Here is an 18,788-nt window from a genome sequence, read left to right as displayed (position 1 = left end):
AAGTGATGTGTATAAAATTGATGACTGATTTAAAAAATAATAATAAAAAAAAAATCAGGAAAAAAAAAAAAAAAAAAAGAGTGAGGTCTCTGCATCAGACTATGAGTTCAAATCCCAGGGCTACCCATTGTGAGGGTAATCAATTTCCTTCCCTGAGCCTCAGTTTCTCAACCTGTAAACGGGGAGAAATGGCAATTATCACTGCCTTTTAGGTTGTTAGGATTAAATGAATGATATAAGTAAAACATCCGGCACACGGAAAGTACTTAATAAAGGAGCGGAGCAGAGATGGCTGTCTCCTGGAGCCTTTTCTACTGCCTATTAGCAAAGGTCTAATTATTCAGTTTTAGGAGGGGAATGGAGAGGAGGAGGAGCTGCAGGCAGCTGGGAACATGAGAGGGCGTCCTGGGGGAGGCGTGCGGGGGAAACGAGGCCAGAAGTTGGGGGGTGTGGTGGTCAGAGCATGGACCACCAGGAGGACCCTGAAATGGAGGAAGGGGCTGGAGGGAGGACCGCGGGCAAGCTCAGGCTGGCTGTGAGACCCGCGTCCTGCTTCAGATGTCATCATCGGCTCAGTCCTTCATCAGGACGTCATCCTCACAAACATCCCTGAAAACACTGTCTCCACGGTATACATTATCTCCCCCAAACAACACTCTCGGCAAATAAGCAGACAGACATATCACCAATGCCAGGCATTTCCTCCCTCCCCAGTTTACATTTCAGGACAATGTGTTTATTACTGTTGCCTCACAAGGGCCACCCTATAGACCTCTGAAAATAGGAAACAGCCTGATAGAGGGGGCTGGAGGGCCTGACTGGCCCGCATCCTGTCTCCCACAGGGCTAGGCCCAGCTGGATACCCCAGGAGAAGCCCACTTCCTCCCCCTCCATCCTCTCCCTCAACAAAACCATCCAAGAAAGAAACATGTTCCTGTCCTAAGTGAAGACAGACCTTTGTCCTGCCTGTATGAGGGCGAAAGGGAAGGTGCACCACGCCTGGACACTTTCAACTCTCCAGCTTTCCTTGCAGATTTCCACACAGGCCCCCAAACGTGACTCTGTTCCACATGTTTATGTTCGCAATGTGGGTATTTTATTTTGTGTTATGTCATTTTATTTCATTTTTCTTAAAACCCTCCAGGGTACAAACAAATCTGAACACGCCATGACTTAAAACCCCTTAGAGCATCACTATTTGTTATAAATACTTGACTAAAATAAAGCTGCCCTCAGTTCAGCAGGCCTGGCATATCATTCAGGCTAGTTCAAAATGAGGATTAGAACAGAGCCCAACTTCAGCCAACTAAAAACTAAAGTAAATTGCCCTACCTAGCAGAACCTCATATTTTCATTCATTCGCTTATTTAGCCGTCTATTCATTTAATAATTCAATGATAAATGTATCAAGTACATCGTATGGTATTGTATTGAGTACTTTCAAGGTGCCAAGTATTGTCCTAGTGCTGTGGGAAATGCAAGGATGTGTCAGAATCATCCCCTCCTGGAGAAGCTTACAGTCTAGAAGGGGCAGTGGAGAACAGGGACCAGGCTGCATGAAAGTATTATTCACTTGGAGCCCAAGACAGTAGCAGAAGATGTGAGGCAGGGAGAATGGCGGGGAGGGCAGCTGGGCTGGCCTAACACTCATATATACACAGAACCCTGGTTGCCATGAATTTTGCTATTAAATTTTACCCCAAATTTTTAAATGTCACTGAAGCATTTTAAGCAGAGGAGTTCCATGGTGACATGTTGCCATCAGACTGTAAGTGGCCCCTCAGTTGTATACCCCCAGCCATCAGTATGTGCCACATAAAAGAAGCTCAATACAGGAAGTCCCCTACATATGAACCTTCAAGTTGCCAACTTTCAAAGATGCGAACACGCGTTCACATGTCCAATCACGTAAGTTAGTTCACGTGTCTGGAGTACGTTGTCACGTGCATGCATCCTCTACAAGAGGTTGTGCTTTTGTGTACTTTCCAGTACTGTATAGAGTACAGTAATACAGTATCTTTATTTCAAGCCCAGGATGTCCAGAAGCAAGAGGGTAGACAGAATTGAATCCAGCAAGGAACCGGAACCTGTGCCGTCAATGTCAGGAGTGAGTGATATTGTACTTTTCAAGTACAGTACTATAAGATTAAAAATGTTTTCTTTATTTTTGTTTGTTTTTTATGTATTATGTGTGTGAAAAGTATTATAAACCTATTACAGTACAGTACTATATAGCTGATTGTGTTAGTTGGGTACCTAGGCTAACTTTGTTGGACTTATGAACAAATTGGACCTAACGAACGCACTCTCGAAATGGAACTCATTCGTATGTAGGGGACTTACTGTAACTATTTGTTGAAGAATGAATCAGTGCATGAAGATGTTCAAGAATAGCAGAAGAGATGGAATCTCTAGAGATGAGAGGAATTAGGACCTTGTGAAGTTTGGGAAGTGATTGGAACACCCACAATGAGAATCTAAGAGATAATAAGCAAACATTGGTTAAAATGACTGCCAGGCTACTTAACATCATTAGCCATGAAGGAAATGCAAATAAAAACCAGAATAAGATACCACTTCACATATACTAGGATGGCTATAATCAAACAGACAGATAATAACAAGTGTTGGCAAGGATATGGAGAAATTGGGACACTCCTACACTGCTGATAGGAATGTAAAATGGTGCAACCACTTCAGAAAACAGTTTGGCAGTTCCTCAGAAAGTTAAACAGAGACCTAACATAAGACCAAGCAATTCCACTCCTAGGTACATACACAAGGGAAATGAAAACTGTAGCCATTCACAGATGTGTGCACAAATGCTCATAGCATCATTATTCACAGTAGCCAAAAACTGAAACAACTCAAACGGCCACCAACTGATAAATGAATAAACAAAATGTGGTATAGTCATGCAATGGAATACTATTTGGCCATAAAAAGAAATGAAGTGCTAATAGATGCTACAACATGGATGAATCTTGGAAATATTATGCTGATTTAAAAAACCTCTTCTCAAAAGACCACATATCGTATGGTCCCGTTTACGTGAAATGTCCAGAATAGGCAGATCCAAAGAAAAAAAAAGGTATATCCACTATGGAAAACAGTATGGAGGTTCCTCAAAAAAAATTTTAAAAGAACTACCATATGATCCAGCAATACCACTTCTGGGTATTTATCCAAAGAAAATGAAAACACTAACTTGAAAAGATAAATGCATCCCCATGTTCATAGCAGTATTATTTACAATAGCCAAGCCATGGAAACAACCTAAGTGTCTATCATCCGATGAATAAAGAAGATGTAACATACATATATATGTGTGTGTGTGTGTGTGTGTGTGTGTGTGTATATATATATACACACACACACAGACACATATACATATGCACACACACACACACACACAACGGAATATTATTCAGCCACAAGAATAAAATCTTGCCATTTGCAAAACATGGATGAACCTTGAGGGCATTATGTTAAGTGAAATAAGTCAGACAGAGAAGGACAAATTATCTTACTCATATGTGAAAGCTAATAAAACAAAAACCAAGCTCATAGATACAGAGAACAGTTGGGTGATTGCCAGAGGAAAAGGTTGGGGGGATGGGCAAAATGGGTGAAGGGGGTCAAAAGGTACAAACCTTCCAGTTATAAAAGTCAGGTGGAGGCTTCCCTGGTGGCGCAGTGGTTGAGAGTCTGCCTGCCAATGCAGGGGACACGGGTTCGAGCCCCGGTCTGGGAAGATCCCACTTGCCGCGGAGCAACTAGGCCCGTGAGCCACAACTACTGAGCCTGCGCGTCTGGAGCCTGTGCTCCGCAACAAGAGAGGCCGCGATAGTGAGAGGCCCACGCACCGCGATGAAGAGTGGCCCCCACTTGCCGCAACTAGAGAAAGCCCTCGCACAGAAACGAAGACCCAACACAGCCATAAATAAATAAATAAATAAATAAATAAACTCCAATCTCTTTAAAAAGAATCCACCTGCCAATGCAGGGGACATGGGCTCGAGCCCTGGCCTGGGAAGATCCCACATGCCGCGGAGCAACTAAGCCCGTGTGCCACAACTACTGAGCCTGCACTCTAGAGCCCGCGAGCCACAACTAGAAGCCCAGGCGCCTAGAGCCCGTGCTCCGCAGCAAGAGAAGCCACCGCAATGAGAAGCCCGTGCACCACAATGAAGAGTAGCCCCCGCTCGCCGCAACTAGAGAAAGCCTGCGCAGCAATACTAAAAACCATTGAATTGTACACTTTAAAGGGGTAAGTTATATGGTATGTGAGTCGTATCTCAATAAAGCTGTTACCAAAAAGGACACACTGACACACGTATTTGTGGATAAAACTTTTACACACACACACACTGATGGCCAGGCCATGGGGAGGCCCAGTGGGGGAGTATGGTGACTCTGTAGCAGAGACAAGCAGTCTAATTCTCAAGCTTTCTCTGAGCAGCCCAGGTGGCCGGGGGAGAAAGCAGGTGAAAAGACAGAGCCGATAACAACTAAGGAGAGCTAATAGTTGCTGAGAGCAACCATGAACCAAGCACTATAGAGAGCTTTACCCACATTATCTCACCACATGTACATGTACATATATGCACATACATAATTATATATCACATCCTTCCCAGGGAGGTAGGTGCTCTCATAAACCCTAGCTTACAGATAAGGAAATGAGTTCCAGAAAGATGAAATAACTTACCCGCAGTTTCACAAGCTGTAAGGAAGGTGTGGAGACACAGCCCGGGCAGCCTGCCCCTGAGCACAGGCACTTAATTCCTGATCAATGCCGCCTTCCCCAAGGGTAGATGGAGGTCAAGGAGACTGGGATGGTAGCGCACTGGGAGGGCCCAGGTGCCTGTGGTCTCAAGGAGCATGAAGAACTGGTTCTGTGAGTATGCCAGTGGCGTGCAGAGCTGCAGCACAAACTAAGGAATTTGTGGTCACCACTCTTAGTTCTTGGTGATAAGATAATTTAAAGCTTGGTACATTCCAAGGTGCGGTGTAATCAGGGCTGATCATGGGGGGTTGGTCGTGGGGCTTTGACAGTGACGATAGGTTGCTGATCATCCCAGATGGAGAAATAACTGACGTTGTCCAAATCTCAAAATTCTATGAATTTCAGAGGGATGTATGTGCCAAGGACATATCCTTGGGGGAAAGTTAAGGGAAATTCTATCACTTACCAACCAAATGTGGAAACAAAACATGCAAGAACCAGGACCCTGGAGGACACAATGACTTCTGTCAGAGCTTCCTAAACTTTCCATCACCAGGGGCATCTTGCCGTAACATTCTCTAAGAATAGCACATTTGGAAAAACTTCGTCTATCCCGTTACATCTTAATGAATAATTAACTTTTCAACATTTTCGTAAGTCAGAGAGACTTACAATTAATTGCCAGTTAGAGCTTCTGATAGTTGAGAACACCAACCTTGCCTGGCTGGGCTGCTAGAAGCCTCGAGCCAAGAAACACTGATCTCATTGGCCAAGACATCAGTACTTGGGAAGCTGTAGACTTCCCTTCCGTCAAACTTTCCAGAGGAGTGGAATGGCCTTCAGGTCCCCTGAGAACTTCTGCAGGCCCCTAAGGGTACACGAGTCTTCTGTCAGGAACACTGTCTTCACCTTGTCTCCTGTGGTTAGGGCTGGCTTGTCACAGGCAGAGTAGAGAGGGGACAGCTGTGGATTCTACCAGGGTTTGGCACCCTGAAAAACAAGGTGCTGTTTAACACTAAATGGAAGCTAAGGCATCGAGGTTGCACAAACACCTCTCCCCAACTTTCCAGAGTGATGCCAAGCCTGAGTGATTTTGTTCTTTTCAATAAAGGCAATGTGTTAGGTCTAGAGTCTAGATTGGTGATGTCCAATAGAAATATAACGTGAGCCATCTTAGTAATTTTTAATTTTTCTAAGAGTCACATTTTTAAAAAGTAAAAGGAAGGTGAAATTCATTTTAATAATATATTTTACTGAAGCCAACATACCCCCAATATTATCCATTTCAACATTAATATTAACATTACCATTAATAAGAATAAAACAGTAATGAGAAATTTTGTATTATGGGGATACTAAGTCTTCAAAATCCAGTGTGCATTTTACACTCAGAGCATATTTCAAGCTCTCAGACTAGCTACACTTCAAGCTCTCAATAGCCCCATGGGGCTAGTGGCTATACAGCTAATAAAAGAAGGAGCTTGAATTGGGATGCCTTCCTCAAACCCCAAGTCAGTGCCATTTCTGCTGCTTAAGCCCTGTGTTTGTTCCAACACAAGTAAATGACTTCTCTGCAGACAGCCCTACAGCTTCCCCAGTCCAGCCACCCATGCAGGGCATGGCTGCCTGCTGATGCCTGGGGTCTGCAGGGACATCCCAGGACCAGCAGGCCGCTTGGGGCAGACAGGGTCCAGGGCCCTAAACGCCATTCATTAGATGACCCCTTTCAAGCTCCTAAAACAGCATGTATTTCCCACTGGGGCCTCCCATCTGACTTTCCAGAACTTGACACTCAAATTGGGTTTATCTCCTCCCCTCCCAAGCGCTCCCCTCAGGTGCAGACTGAGTGGCTATTTCCTCGCCTGTGAACTGGGAATCAGACAAACAAAGCAGACACAGGCAGGGGAGCATATGGAAGCAAAGGAGAGAAAGAACTTGCAGGGTTCCCTGTGGTGCCCCAGTCCCTGCTTCAAGTTCCCTGCCCTTTGGCTCTGTGAGACATCCCTCCTACCCCAAAACAAGTTCTCCTTGCCACTTACAGTAATCCCCGTGGGATTACCCCAGCCCATATGCTCCTGGATTTTGTAGATTATTGGATCAACTGTACAAACAAACTCTAAAGAAAATCAAAGTCCAGAGGCAAATAAGTACAAAGAATTTATCTTGAGAGGAAAAACTGGGATTGGCTTCAGATAGAATCGGGTTCAGATAGTGATGCTGCAACTACTTGCTGTTGACTTCATTAAAAAGAATTTAAAGTTACACATATCCACGGTTTTGAAAGTCCAGTGGTTCTACAAGCTTTTTAATGAAAATGAGCATTCTCCTGCTCCATCTTCTACACCCTGATTCCCACTCTCTAGACACAACCGCTTTTAGCTACTTACTCTGATATTTATCTCTGTATATTCAAACAGGACACTTACATGGCTATATCTAGATTGTGTTTAGATTTTAGATCTTATCTATTGGTTTTCCAAATGGAAAGAGGTTTTGGTCTCTTAAATCTCCCCGCCCACTTCCCCTCCTCCATTCTCCAAATAGAGCCATATTATAATTTTGGTTAGATCAATATTCAGTGCTTACACCCTATGGCCATGTGATTATTAGACCATAAAGTGCACTATATATAGTAACACCTTCTTTCTTAGACAACTCTGTGTTTTTCCTGGAGTTAACAATTGTCACTTTTTCTTCATTTAACTTTTTATGTACTTATTATTAACTCATCACTAACCTTCCTTCAAAAGTAGCAGTCTCTCAGTACGATAAAATTCATTTGGTCCTGTATCAATGGCATCTTTTTCTGGAGACAGCTCCCACCCGACTTCCTGGAAGAGCCCTCCACACTCCTGTGCTTGCCTGGACTGGTGGTTCTCCAGGCCAGTCCCACAGCGCCACCCTGGGTCTCCTCTTACCTTCGTCCTGGGGGATTCTCCAGGTATGTTTCCTGGGATGGATCACCAGCTTACTTTAAGTCTTCCTCTTCCTAGGATAATCTTCCAATTTTGGAAACACCCAAGGGTAAAAAGGAATTAAAATTTTCAAGATTTGGCTTTTTTTTTTTTTTAGATTGTTTATTTGAGATTTTTCTTGTTTCTTTAGGTAGGCTTGTATAGCTATAAACTTCCCTCTTAGAACTGCTTTTGCTGCATCCCATAGGTTTTGGATCGTCATGTTTTCGTTGTCATTTGTCTCTAGGTATTTTTTGATTTCCTCTTTGACTTCTTCAGTGATCTCTTGGTTATTTAGTAACGTATTGTTTAGCCTCCATGTGTTTGTGTTTTTTATGTTTTTTTCCCTGTAATTGATTTCTAATCTCATAGCGTTGTGGTCAGAAAAGATGCTTGATATGATTTCAATTTTCTTAAATTTACTAAGGCTTGATTTGTGACCCGAGATGTGATCTATCCTGGAGAATGTTCCGTGCACACTTGAGAAGAAAGTGTAATCTGCTGTTTTTGGATAGAATGTCCTATGAATATCAATTAAATCTATCTGGTCTATTGTGTTATTTAAAGCTTGCGTTTCCTTATTAATTTTCTGTTTGGATGATCTGTCCATTGGTGTAAGTGAGGTGTTAAAGTCCCCCACTATTACTGTGTTACTGTCGATTTCCTCTTTTATGGCTGTTAGCATTTGCCTTATTTATTGAAGTCTCCTATGGTGGGTGCATATATATTTATAACTGTTATATCTTCTTCTTGGATTGATCCCTTGATCATTATGTAGTGTCCTTCCTTGTCTCTTGTAACATTCTTTATTTTAAAGTCTATTTTATCTGATATGAGTATTGCTACTCCAGCTTTCTTTTGATTTCCATTTGCATGGAATATCTTTTTCCATCCCCTCACTTTCAGTCTGTTTGTGTCTCTAGGTCTGAAGTAGGTCTCTCATAGACAGCATATAGATGGGTCTTATTTTTGTATCCATTCAGCGAGCCTGTGTCTTTTGGTTGGAGCATTTAATCCATTCATGTTTAAGGCAATTATCGATATGTATGTTCCTATTACCATTTTCTTAATTGTTATGGGTTTGTTTTTGTAGATCCTTTTCTTCTCTTGTGTTTCCCACTTAGAGAAGTTCCTTTAGCATTTGTTGTAGAGCTGGTTTGGTGGTGCTGAATTCTCTTACCTTTTGCTTGTCTGTAAAGCTTTTGATTTCTCCGTCGAATGTGAATGAGATCTTTGCTGGGTAGAGTAATCTTGGTTGTAGGTTCTTCCCTTTCATCACTTTAAATACAACAGGCCACTCCCTTCTGGCTTGTAGAGTTTCTGCTGAGGAATAAGCTGTTAACCTTATGGGAGTTCCCTTGTACGTTATTTGTCGTTTTTCCCTTGCTGCTTTCAATAATTTTTCTTTGTCTTTAATTTTTGTCAATTTGATTACTATGTGTCTCAGCGTGTTCCTCCTTGGGTTTATCCTGCCTGGGACCCTCTGTGCTTCCTGGACTTGGGTGGCTATTTCCTTTCCCATGTTAGGGAAGTTATCGACTATAATCTCTTCAAATATTTTCTCTGGTCCTTTCTCTCTCTCTTCTCCTTCTGGGACCCCTATAACGCGAATGTTGTTGTGTTCAATGTTGTCCCAGAGGTCTCTTAGGCTGTCTTCATTTCTTTTCATTCTTTTTTCTTTATTCTGTTCCACAGCAGTGAATTCCACCATTCTGTCTTCCAGGTCACTTATCCGTTCTTCTGCCTCAGTTATTCTGCTAATGATTCCTTCTAGTGTATTTTTCATTTCAGTTATTGTATTGTTCATCTCTGTTTGTTTGTTCTTTAATTCTTCTAGGTCTGTGTTAAATATCTCTTGCATCTTCTCGATCTTTGCCTCCATTCTTTTTCCAAGGTCCTGAATCATCTTCACTATCATTATTCTGAATTCTTTTCCTGGAAGGTTGCCTATCTCCACTTCATTTAGTTGTTTTTCTGGGGTTTTATCTTGTTCCATCATCTGGTACATAGCCCTCTGCCTTTTCATCTTGTCTATCTTTCTGTGAATGTGGTTTTTGTTCCACAGGCTGCAGGATTGTAGTTCTTCTTGCTTCTGCTGTCTGCCCTCTGAGGATTTGGCATTTCTGAAGTTGTCTTGGTGGTCTGGATATGTACAGAATTCTAGGTATGGAAAAGTAATTCTCTCTCCGAATTTTGAAGGCATTACTCCATATTTTCTAGTTTATATTTTGTTTTTCTTAAGAAGTCCGACACTATTCTCATTCCTAGTATCCCCTTCCCTCCCCCTGGAAGATTATAGGGTCTCCTCTTTGCCCCTAGCAGTCTGAAATTTCACAATTACATGCCTTGTGTGGATCTATATTCATGCATTGTGCTTGGTGCGCTGTGGAGCTTTTCTGTCTGTACATTTGTGTCTTTCAGATATGGGGAAATTTCTCAAATTATGTCTTTGACACTTTTCTCCCCTCTATAATCTCTGCTCCATCTCTATGGAACTCCTATTATTCAGATGTTAGACTGTCTGGAAGGATCCTATAATTTTATTATGTCTATTTTCCATCTCATGTATGTTGTTATTGTTCTGCTTTCTGGGTGATTTCCTTAACTTCATCTTCTCTTTTTCTTTCTGCTCTTAAACTTTGAAGTCCAAGGATTATTTCTGTTTTCTGAATGTTCCCTTATTACAAACTCCTGTGCTTCAGTATGTATTCTCTGGGGATCAACCGATCACAGGACCTTGGTGTTGTTGCCCAAGGGTTGTTTCCTTCTGCTAGCTAGACTGCCCGTCTCTTCCCAAGTTCCTGTTGTTTTGATGGGGCACTTCCAGTGGGGACTCTCAACCCTCAGCATCTTTAAGTTCTATGTCCTAAGCTGCTCATCTTCCCCAGAAAGGAATCCTACATCCTCCTGCCTGGAAGATATCAACCTGGCTGCCAGTGGTCTTGGAGCAGGGTGGTGGAGGGGCCGGTGGTCTCACCATTCAGCATATAGATTGTAGCTCAATCCCCAGTGTAGCACAGTGTCCTCTCCTCAGCTGTGCAACTGCCCAAAGCCAGCAGCTCCAGGGAACCAATGTCTAGTCTTCTGCTAGGATGAAAGAGGATCTGTGCAAATCTTTGACAAATCCTATATTTAGCCCCATCTGTACCATTTTCAGAGGATTCATCATACTTCAAGCTTCTTTCACTGTCTGCTACAATATACCATTCTCTGGTCTGTTAAACTGACACATGTCCATCTCTTTCCAGCTTTCCAGATTTTATTGCTATTGTTTACTGTCCTCTTCTATTGCTGCTGTTTTACAGCCATTAAAAAAATCTCTTGAATGTGATGTTTTAGCAGAATTTCAGGAAGGAGTAGTGGTAAACTAGTGTGTTCAACCTGCCACGTTTAACCAGAAGTCTCACTGTGTCACCTGGGTGAGCTACTTCCTGCTTCTAGGCCTCTTCTTCCTCATCTGCTGCCAGTAATACATACCTCACGGAGCTGTTTTAAAAGCAAAATAAGGTAATGTTTGTAAAGCACGATGTATGGTTTCTGGTACATAATATGTACTCAGTGCATAGAGTTTACTCTTTTCAGTTACCAGATCCACCCTGAGAAAACGGCATGCAACACAGCAAAAAAAATATTCAGGTTAGGTCAAGTACAACTTCCTAAATTCATAAAAATTAGATCCTGGAAGTAATTATTTGTCAAACATGTCATCTTTCCACACTCATAATATAAGAATATGGTAGACAGTCACATCCTGGGTTATTTTAGATATAGTCCTTTTTGGAAACAGAACTGGATGAAATGACCTCCGAAATTATAAGAGATCATCTCTGATGAATAAATATCACAGGGAAATAGGGCAATGGTAATATGGCAGCCCACTGTTCCTGGGAATTTGAATTGCTTTATTTCCAGGCTGGTAGCTCGCTGGAATATTAGAACTCTCTGAGTGATGTAATGCTAGGATAGGAAACATATAGATGGACTGCACTAGTAAGTGGTGTTAGGGTAGTATTGCAAATGTGTATTTGCATTCAAGCTAGAAAATAAATTTGAATTTAAACAAGGAACACCCAGCCTTTAGATTAACCACAGGGCCTTCAGGAACTAGGATTCTAGACTGCTCAGCCTTTGGAAACACACAGCTCTCATAGGAGTTGTTTGAAGGGGGTTCATCCATAGAATCCGATATCTTTTTTATCCAGGGTGAGTTGAAAAAATGAAAAGTTCATACTGAGAATACTTGGGAATATAGAAACTTTGGGGAGTGAGAGAGACAGAAACATGGCCTTTCTGAGGAGTAATCATGCCTGACCATTTTCAGAGGGAATTAACATGTACATTGGTGCTGATCTTAGGGGAAAAGAGTTGTATGTAATTTATAGTTAACGAAAAAATATTTGACAAGTCTTCTGCAAAAGCTCTCCTTTTAAAGAAACCATGGCTGTGAGAATGTTCTCTGGCATGGAGAACCAGCTTATGGACAAGAAGGAAGGAGTGCTCATAAATAGGAATTGTCCTTGTGGAAGAACTGTCAACTCCAGAGGCATCCAGATCCTGGGCCTCACACCCCTCTTTTGCTTTCTTTAAAATTTTCAGTTATTACATATTCAATGTTTTGGAAAATTAAAATAACATAAGCAAAAAGAAAAATTCCTTGAAATCCTGCCACCAATCTTAGCTTTTTCATCAATGATCTTTGTGTATGAGGAAAAATCTAGAAAAATTTGGCTTGAACATGGCACTACCTTCCTACAGCAATGCCAAGGTTATAACCCACACATAGAGGGGGAGTCCTCCAGGGCCGGGTTTGAGAGGGCCTCCACAGCTACTCTATTCTCACCATTACGGACTCATTTGTACTGGACAAATATGAGGACACAGTGAGTCCCCGATGAAAGGTCAACATCTTGCTGGCCATTAACACACCTTAACAGGGATTACTGTGCTTTAATAAGGCCAACACCTTTGAAAGTAGAGCCCAAGGCCCTGAAGGAAAGGGTTTTGTTAATTACAAAGGACTGTATGAAGAAAGTGTTATTATTGGTCCAAAGCAATGGAATTCTAGGTTAAAGTGTGATAGAGCCTCTGCACTGAAGTCACTGGCCTCATAGGTTACCAATACCAACAAAAGTCAGGTACCAGAAGGGAAAATGAGTCACGAGGGACAATTGTCTAAAGAACACATGCAATCATGACACATGAAGACCTAGTACACACCCCAACCTGTCTTGCAGAAAGATAAGAGGATCACAGCCGAGCTGAGAATTTCCTGCATGTGGAATTGTGAGCTGGGGAGCCACTGGGCCAGTTGGCTTGTGACTTGTCTGGATTTTAGAGATTGTCACGGTAACTGCAATGAAAAACGCATGAAACCCTCCTCCAAGGCTGGTGTGATTGTAAAATTACACAGCCTCTTTGGCAAACAGCTTGACAGTTCCTCAAAAGGTTAAACACAGAGATACGTTATGACCCAGGAATTCCACTCCTAGAGAGAATTCCACCCAAGAGAATTGAAAACATATGTTCAAACAAAACCTATACACTAATGTCCGTAGCAGCATTACTCATAATAGCCAAACAGAGACAACTCAAATGCCAATCAACTGATGAGTGTACAAACAAAATGTGGTATATTCACACAGTGGAATAGTATCAGCCATAAAAAAGAATGAAGTACTGATACATGCTACAACTTGGACGAACCTTGAATACATCATGTTAAACTGAATCAGACACAAAAGACTACATACTGTATGCTTCCATTTATATAAAATGTCCCAAATAGGCAAATCCATAGAAATGGGAAGCTCATTAGTGGTTGCCAGGGCCAAGGAGGAGTGACTACTAATAGGTATGGGGCTTCTTTTAGGGGTAATGAAAATGTAAAATTAAAAAGGTCTTAGCCTCCCTCCCAATATACCAAATATGTATCAGCAAATAGCGTGCAAGAAAGGGTAGGGATCTAGCAGGATGGAGCAGCCTCCATGGGAGACTTTTCCACAGTGAAGCAGCCAGTGCCATTTTTCTTTAATAACTGACAATGAATATGTCTAGTCATTTTCATGATCATTGAACATACTGCATAGAAGGAACAACAGAATCAGAGCTGTGGGACCAGCTCCCAGGCTACCCCTCTGGCTTTGGTTGGCTGTTTCAGGAAGGAAAGAGGCCAACTCCATGAGGCCCCACCCTGGCAGGTGTGTGAGCAGGCAGAGAAACCAGGAAACACTGGCGCTGATGGAAGAGATAGAACCATACCCAGCCAGTGGCTGCTGTCACAGCGCTGAGTTCCTCTCAGCCATGTGAGGAAACAGAATGGAGAAAACCCAGCCTGATGACAGGAGCCTTTCCGCTGGGTCTCTTCCCCACCAATCCTATCTTCTGCTGACAATTTTACCCCTGTAGACACAGCTTCTAGCAAAACACCTGGCATATGTGGGAGCTCAGTGAATATTTGTTTAATGAATTAATAGCAGCATCACCTATGACAGCAAACAAAAAAGAAGCAACTTAAATGTCCTACAACAGACTACTGATTTGTATACATTTATGATATCTCTAGCAGGTTATATAACAGTACAAAAAGTATGATTCCAAACTTTATAAAAACAAACTTGTATATAGAGAAAAAGCCTAGGCAAATGTACACAAAAATATTAAGTTATTTCTAGATAGTGAAACCAAGGGTGACTTTCCTTCTCCCCCTCCTCATCCTTCTCACTCATATTCATATTATTATTATCACTTACCTATATGTATTTTTAAATAAAGAGCATAAATTATTTGCATAAATGAGAAAGTTAATAAAAATTCCACTTGCATGCAAAAAAGGCATTTGACACAATAATTCCTGTTTTGGGATATTACTCCAAGAAAATAATGCCAAATACCAAAGAAAATAATGCCTACAAGAATTAAGTAAAATGTATTTTCTATACATGATAGAAAAATACATAGTGATTTTAAAAGATATTCATGATGTTCAAAACATCAGATGTTCAAAAATGTTCAAAAACACTAGAATAATGCTTTAACACATTATGGAATGCTATTGATAATAAGTAAATTAACTAGGATAAAAAATAGCTGGTATGTGATCTCAAGTATATAACAAAGGAGAATAAATATCGTAAGCAGACTAGGCTATAAAGAACTAGAGAAAAACCTTCAGAGAGAAAATAAGGAGCCATTAGCAGAAGGCATAATTGACTCTTTGCCCTTTGTTAATTACAGTTCACTCCATGTGCCACCTTTGACCAGAACAGGGTGGATTCTTTCTCAGTGAATCACAGATTCACCGAAAAATCTGCAGACTTACTAGACACCCGGAGGCGTGGCAGAACGCATCTCACTCAGGACGGCACCTGGCTACCTCCAGCCTTGTGTCTGGGTCAGGGCTGTTCTCTGCCAACACAGTGGGCCGCGCGCCCCTGATTTGAGGACATCAGGTGGACCCCGCGGCCACAGCCTAACCCCTCCATTCTGGACCCCACGGTTCCCTTTCCAAGCTCTAGGTCACCTCATCCTCAGAAACTTTGTGGAAATGACCTTGAACGTTATCATATATACTCCGCTCCCCAGGGAGGGACTACCTGAGGAGAGATCTGAGGGCCTGGTGGAGAGTGTTTGGGGTGGGGACACCCTGGGGAAGGAACGAGATCCAAGTCACCAAGTACTCCCTTCTACCAGGCGTCCTTGCGTGTTGGAGAGCTGGGTGTCGTGGCTGTTTTGTGTGGCTATTCAGTAGCTAAGGCCTGCATCGACGGCCCAGGGAAGCAGCCCCGCGCAGCCCCGGCCGGAGGACTCCAGCTTTGGCCAGTGTGCGGACTGTGGTGCTCTCTGCTGCCACCCAGTGGATCTATTGAGAAAGGTCAGGTAGGAAGTTTAATCGGGAGGGTCTCAGTGTGGTCCCCAGACCAGCAGCATCAGCATCAAATTCTTGGCTGTCCCGGAAATTCTGGGAGTGAGGGCAGCAGTCTGTGTTTTAACAAGCCCCCTCCCCCCAGTTGATTCTGATGCACACTTAAGTTTGAGAAGCACTGGCTTAGACTAAGTAGTGATTTGCTCCCTGAGATGCATGAAACGGATAATAAGAGATTTTTCCAATGGGAGTAGCAAATTTTCCTTACTAATGATCAAGTGTCATAACTTCTATAAGAACAAAGTTCACCAGCCACTTTAAAAAATTATTCATCTCCTTCTCAGAAAGGACAAGGAGGCATAAAACCCAACTCCTCTGTTCTTTGTCCAAAATCTTCTGTTCATAAACATCCACTGCTTTCCTATTTCTGGGAGTGGCATTCGAAGTCCTCCAAAAATATGGTCCCAAACCTCTTTTCCAGCCTCACCTCCAATCACTCCTCCACTTCATTTATCCTAGATTCTAATGAACTGACTGATTCTCTGAATCCTGCCTGCATCCAAGTGTTCACTTCGTCCTTTCCACCAAAGACACGTCCATCTGTAAGATTAAAATCTTATTAAAAAATGCCTTAAAATATTGCACCCATTTTTAACGCCCTCTCAGATGTTATTTCCTCCATGAAGCCTTCCCTAATTAGCCCAGCCAGTAAGGATCTGTCCCATCATGAACCACCAACGCACTTCATCTATACCTCTTTTTTTAGTGCTTTAGACTCTACTGCTTTTTAGTTCTTAGTGGACATTTTTTATTCCTTTAAGTCCAGGGACTGAGCCCTACTTATCTCAACGTTGACCAGTGCACAGTAGGTGTACGGCAAACGCTCTTTGAAAGGTGCAAGTGAAAAACTTTGGTCTCTCACAAAATAGTAGCTCACAAGAAATGCTGGAATTCAAATCAGTACGATGTAAACATTGCTACATAAAGGTAACTGAGGAGCCCCAGTTGCCTAGGTGACCTGGGCTAGGCTGGGAAGACAAACCCTGCTGTTGTCCAAAGTCCTCTTTGGGACTCCACCACTGGTGGGCGGGGCCCTGGATACCCAGCACCCACTAATCTACCACATCATAGCCAGAAGTTGCCACCAACGCCCCCTGCTGGCCACCACGGTGGTCATGCTGGGACTCACAGCAGGTAGCCCCGTGAAGCCTTCCATCCCATCAGCCTCTTAGCCCCTTACGGAGCCCACCTGAGAACCCAGGAGCCCTGAGAAAACTAAACTGCTGCAGCCACCACTAATACCTGATTGGGAACGCAGCCTCCTGCAGACCCTGAGCCTTTGGTCCAAATCTCCTGTTGCCATCTTAGGAAGATGGCGTTGACCCTGTAATTTCTCTCCTCCCGGGCCACTTGCCCAATGGTCCCCATCCTCGCTGCCCTCCCCAATAAGTTCCTATATTTATGGTTTTGACCATGTGGACTTGCTAGAGAAGAGATACCCATTGGGCCTGACACGAGCTGGGGCAGAGAGTGCCCTTGAAAGAGGACCTGAAAGCCAGGGGGCAGTCAGAGAGTAAGGAATCAAGGATCCTCAGAGAAAAATGTGTAAGAAGCAGAAGATGATCGCCAAAATAGAGAAGAAGAGATAGTGAGGCCTGAGTGGGCAAATGGGAAAGGACAGTCCACGCAGTAGTCCGGGGCTGACACAGCTGTGGCCTGGGGCTTGAGCGTGTAGAGTCCTAGGAGTGTCCAGGCATAGGGATTCGGGTGCCTGGCTCCCTTTGGAAGGCCTAGGTCTCTTCAGACAGACCTTGGCCTCTTATGTTGAAGCTCCCTCATGTATCTGACACTAGAGTCACTGAAAAAAACCCCAACTTTGTGGGCAGCCTTCTTTCAGGATCACCTCACTGACCCATGAGTCCCACATCCTGGATGCAACCCTTGGGTGAGCAGTCCAGGGGCAGGTCTCCTTTACTGTGGGGAAGGAGTCAGCCTGAGTCAGCGGTGTTCCCAGGGCTCACACTCTCCTCATCGCCTTTTATAAATACCCTCGAGTTGCTTTCATTTACTTTTCTGTGAATGTGTCCAGTGGGACACACATAAATTCTGGATGAAACACTGAAAAGCTGACTTGAAAGATATAAAATAAACGAGAAAGAGTGTTTGCCCCTGGGTAGAGAGTGGAGAGATTGGGGTTAAGGATGGAGGACTTATTTTTTACTGTTTCACTTATTTTTTACTTATTTTTCACTGTTTTACTCTATTACACTGTTTTCATTTTTATCATCTGCCACTTAAAAAACAATTAATAGATAACAATTAAAAGGATAAGAATAGACAAGTCACAGAAGGACATCTTATAAAATAAACCCATTGACAATACAAAAGGAGACTAACCTGATGAAAGAAGTTATTCTATTACTCAGAAAGAGAGGTTAATTAGCAAAAGTGAGGGGTGGGGGGCCCGGAGGGACGGCCACATCTGTATATTGTTGGTGTCTATGCAAATTGGTAAACCCTTCTGAAAAGCACTTTGGCAACATTTATAGAGACGTAAAGATTTCTTTTTCACTTGATACCCCAGTAATTCCAGTTCTGGTTATCTAGCCAAAACAAATAATTTGAATACAGAAAAAACTACAGATACAAAATATTCACTGTAGGAAGGCAAAATTTAGGATACTAGACATCCAGTAATATAGGGATGGTAATTAACTGATGCGATTCGTGCAATTCGTTGTTATGCAGCATTTTTAAAGAGGCAAAGGTTATCTATTATCAGAAAACATGCTTATTCTAATGTTAAGTGACAGAAAAGCATATATAAACTCACATCAATACTGTGGGTATAGTTATGATTAAAAAAAAGCATAGGAGGGACTTCCCTGGTGGTCTAGTGGGTAAGACTTCGTGCTCCCAATGCAGGGGGCCTGAGTTCGATCCCTGGTCAGGGAAGTAGATCCCACATGCCACAACTAAGAGTTCACATGCCACAACTAAGGAGCCCACCTGCCGCAACTAAGGAGCCCACTGGCTGCAACTAAGGAGCACATGTGCCGCAACTAAGGAGGCTGCCTGCTGTAACTAAGAGCCGGTGCAACCAAATAAATAAATATATATTAAAAAAAAAAAAGATACACGCACCCCAACGTTCAAAACAAAAAATGCATAGGGGGCTTCCCTGGTGGTGTAGTGGTTAAGAATCCTCCTGCTAATGCAGGGGACACAGGTTTGAGCCCTGGTC

General features: G+C 42.7%; 1 long non-coding RNA gene across 1 annotated transcript in view; it reads right to left on the bottom strand.

Moving 5' to 3' along the window:
- LOC309654130 overlaps positions 1–18,788 on the bottom strand; it is a 37,971-nt gene that overhangs the window by 12,283 nt on the left and 6,900 nt on the right. The gene's annotated exons all lie outside the window — the stretch shown is intronic.

Source organism: Balaenoptera physalus, assembly GCF_965194825.1.
Source record: "Balaenoptera physalus genome assembly, chromosome: 2".
NCBI lineage: Eukaryota > Metazoa > Chordata > Mammalia > Artiodactyla > Balaenopteridae > Balaenoptera > Balaenoptera physalus.
Note: the sequence above shows the minus strand (reverse complement) of the source record. Positions and strands in the feature narration are given on the sequence as shown.